A 4,338-nucleotide genomic window follows, 5' to 3' on the forward strand; every position below is an offset into this window, starting at 1 on the left:
CCAGGGCCTCCACACCATAGGCTGGCGCGGCCAAGAGGGGGGGCGCGCCGCCATATGGGGTGGGCCCCTCGGGCACCCCCTCACGCCGCCCTTTCGCCTATATATTCTTTCTATCGCGAAAACCCTAAAATAACAAGTCATATTCCACGAAAAGTTACGTAGCCGCCGCCATCGCAAAACCAAGTTCGGGGGACAAAAGTCTCTGTTCCGGGACGCCGCCGGGACGGGGAAGTGCCCCCCGGAATCCATCTCCATCGACTTCATCGCCATCTTCATCGCCGTTGCTGACTCCCATGATGAGGAGGGAGTAGTTTTCCCCCGAGGCTAAGGGCTCTACCGGTATCTATGTGGTTCATCTCTCTCTCCCATGGTGTGATCTTTATGTGATCATGAGCTTTGTAATCTAGTTGAATATGTAGATGTTACTCTTGTCTATTATGCACTCTAGAGGTTACTTTAATATGAACTCCAGATTCACTCTCCACGGTGTGATGGTGACAGTGTGCGCATCGTGTGTGATTCCTTTATGACGTTGTGGAGCTTGTTTACTCCGGCTTGAGGTGTGCTTTTGCAGCCCTACATAATGAATGGTGTTTGTTATCCAACAAGAGAGTGTTTGAGAGTAGCATTTATTTATTCAATTATGTGATTATTGTTGAGAGTGTCCACTAGTGAAAGTATGATCCCTAGGCCTTGTTTCTAAGCATTGAAACACCGCTTCCAACAAGTTCTGCTACATGTTCACTTGCTGCCATTTTTATTTCAGATTGCAATTACTACTTATAATCATCCATATTACTTGTATTTCACTATCTCTTCGCCGAATTAGTGCACCTATACATCTGACAAGTGTAGTAGGTGTGTTAGGGACACAAGAGACTTCTTGTATCTTAATTGCAGGGTTGCTTGAGAGGAATATCTTTGACCTCTACCTCCCTGAGTTCGATAAACCTTGGGTGATTCACTTAAGGGAAACTTGTTGCTGTTCTACAAACTTCTGCTCTTGGAGGCCCAACATTGTCTACAGGAATAGAGGCGCGAGTAGATATCAAGCTATTTTCTGGCGCCGTTGCCGGGGAGGTAAGGTAAAAGGTATTCACATCCTCCGACTACTAAGCTATTTCCTAGCACTGTTGCCGGTGTGTGAGTGCTCGAAGCTACTTCCTTTAGATTCTGCAATTATATCTTTTTGTTTCTTGTTTTTATTTCACTAGTTAGTCTTAGTGGAAAACAACAAAAATATTAGAGATCTTTATAATATTTATCTTGAGTTAGGACATGAGGTGTTTGAAGAGAAAATTAAAAAACCTATGAAACTTTATATGCATGATAATGGCAATGTTATTAGTATGAATGCTTTGAACACCATTGTTGCTAATGCTATGGAAAATTCTAAGCTTGGGGAAGCTGGTTTTGATGAGCATGATATTTTTAGTCCCCCAAGCATGGAGGAGAAAATTTACTTTGATGATACTTTACCTCCTATATATGATGATTACAATGATGACTATCATATTTTCAGTCCACCTACTATTGAGGAGAAAATTAATTATGATTACAATATGCCTCCTATATATGACGATTATGGTGATGAGAATAATAATGATTGCTATTTTATTGAATTTGCTCCCACTACAATTAATAGTAATGACTATGCTTATGTGGAGAGTCATAATTTTATGCATGTAGCTCATGATAAGAATGTTTCATGTGATAGTTATATTGTTGAGTTTGTTCATGATGCTACTGAAAATCCTTATGAGAGAGGACAATATGGTTGTAGGGATTTTCATGTTACTAAAACACCTCTCTTTTTGCTGAAAATCTTGAAGTTGCGCTTGTCTTGTCTTCCTATGCTTATTGCATTATGCTTAAATGACTTGTTTATTTACAAGATTCCTTTTCATAGGAAGTGGGTTAGACTTAAAAGTGTTTCTTATTTACTTTTGATGCTCTCTTTTGCTTCAACTCTTATTTCTTGCGAGTGCATCATCAAAATTACTGAGCCCATCTTAATGGCTATAAAGAAAGCACTTCTTGGGAGATAACCCATGTTTTTATTTTGCTACTGTTTTGTTGTGTCTTGGAAGTTGTTACTACTGTAGCAACCTCTCCTTATCATGTTTATTTCGTTTTTGTGCCAAGTAAAGTCTTTGATAGAGAGTTGATACTAGGATTTCTGCGCAGAAACAGATTTTTAGCTATCACCAATTTGAATTGTTCTCTCTGTAGGAGAATCTAAAAATTCTGCACAAATTCATGAGTAATCCTCAGATATGTACGCAACTTTCATTCAATTTGAGCTTCTTCATCTGAGCATGTTAAGTGCCTCGAAAAAATTCGTCTTTACGGACTGTTTTGTTTTGACAGATTCTGCCTTTTATTTCAGATTGCCTCTTTTACTGTGTTTGAGTGGATTTCTTTGCTCCATTAAATTTCAGTAACCTTGGGTGATGTCCAGAAGTGTTGGAAATGATTATGTCCTTGCTGAATATGTGAATTTTTGATTATGCACTAACCCTCTAATGAGATTGCTTTGAGTTTGGTGTGAAGGAAGTTTTCAAGGATCAAGAGAGGAGGATGATATAATATGATCAAGAAGAGTGAAAAGTCTAAGCTTGGGGATGCCCCCGTGGTTCATCCTCGCATATTTCAAGAAGACTCAAGCGTCTAAGCTTGGGGATGCCCAAGGCATCCCCTTCTTCATCAACAACTTATCAGGTCACCTCTAGTGAAACTATATTTTAATTCTGTCACATCCTATGTGCTTTATTTGAGCGTCTGTGTGCTTTTATTTTCGTTTTGTTAGTTCTCTGAATAAATCGGATCCTAATATGCTTGTGTGGGAGAGAGACACGCTCCGCTTTTTCGTATGAACACTTGTGTTCTTCGTTTTTCATATTCATGGCGAAAGCTGAAAGCCGCATCACTTATTGTTATTTGGTTGAAAACAGAAAATGCTTCATATTGAATAATTTGATACTTGGCAATTGTTTTGAGTTCTCAAGTAGATCATGTTTAAGCTCTTGCATCATGTAGTTTAAATCTATTAATGGAGAACTACCGTAGAGCTTGTTGAAATTTGGTTTGCATGATTGATCTCTCTAAGGTCTAGATATTTTCTAGTAAAAGTGTTTGAACAACAAGGAAGACAGTGTAGAGTCTTATAATGCTTGCAATTTGTTCTTGTGTAAGTTTTGCTGTACCGGTTCATACTTTTGTTTGCTTCAAACAACCTTGCTAGCCAAAGCCTTGTACTGAGAGGGAATGCTTCTCGTGCATGCAAAACCTTGAGCCAAAACTTATGCCACTTGTGTCCACCATAACTACCTACTATGTGGTATTTTTCTTCCATTCCAAAGTAAATTGCTTGTGTGCTACCTTTAAAAAAATTCATTCCTTGTCTTTGCAATACATATCTCATGAGAAAGTAGCCTAAAAACTATTGTGGTAATGAATATGTCGCTTATGTATCTTAGTTCTTATAAGTTGCTTGTTGAGCGGTAACCATGTTTCTGGGGACGCCATCAACCTGTTACACCTTTGTTGAATATCATGTGAGTTGCTATGCATGTTCGTCTTGTCTCTGAAGTAAGGGAGATTTGCCATGAGTTAAATGGTTTGAGTATGCATATTGTTAGGGAAGAACATTGGGCCGTGATGCGTGTAGTTGACACGTCCGTTGGGAACCCCAAGAGGAAGGTGTGATGCGCACAGCGGCAAGTTTCCCTCAGTTAGAAACCAAGGTTTAATCGAACCAGTAGGAGTCAAGAAGCACGTTGAAGGTTGATGGCGGCGGGATGTAGTGCGGCGCAACACCGGAGATTCCGGCGCCAACGTGGAACCTGCACAACACAACCAAAGTACTTTGCCCCAACGAAACGAGTGAGGTTGTCAATCTCACCGGCTTGCTGTAACAAAGGATTAACCGTATTGTGTGGAAGATGATTGTTTGCGAGAGAAAACGATAAAACAAGTATTGCAAGCAGATTTGTATTTTAGTATTAAAAGAATGGACCGGGGTCCACAGTTCACTAGAGGTGTCTCTCCCATAAGATAAAAGCATGTTGGGTGAACAAATTACGGTCGGGCAATTGACAAATAGAGAGGGCATAACAATGCACATACATGACATGATAAGTATAGTGAGATTTAATTGGGCATTACGACAAAGTACATAGACCGCCATCCAACCGCATCTATGCCTAAAAAGTCCACCTTCGAGGTTATCATCCGAACCCCCTCCGAGTATTAAGTTGCAAAGCAACGGACAATTGCATTAAGTATGGTGCGTAATGTAATCAACAACTACATCCTCGGACATAGCGCCAATGTTTT

Source organism: Lolium rigidum, chromosome 3 (genome assembly GCF_022539505.1).
Source record: "Lolium rigidum isolate FL_2022 chromosome 3, APGP_CSIRO_Lrig_0.1, whole genome shotgun sequence".
Lineage (NCBI taxonomy): Eukaryota > Viridiplantae > Streptophyta > Magnoliopsida > Poales > Poaceae > Lolium > Lolium rigidum.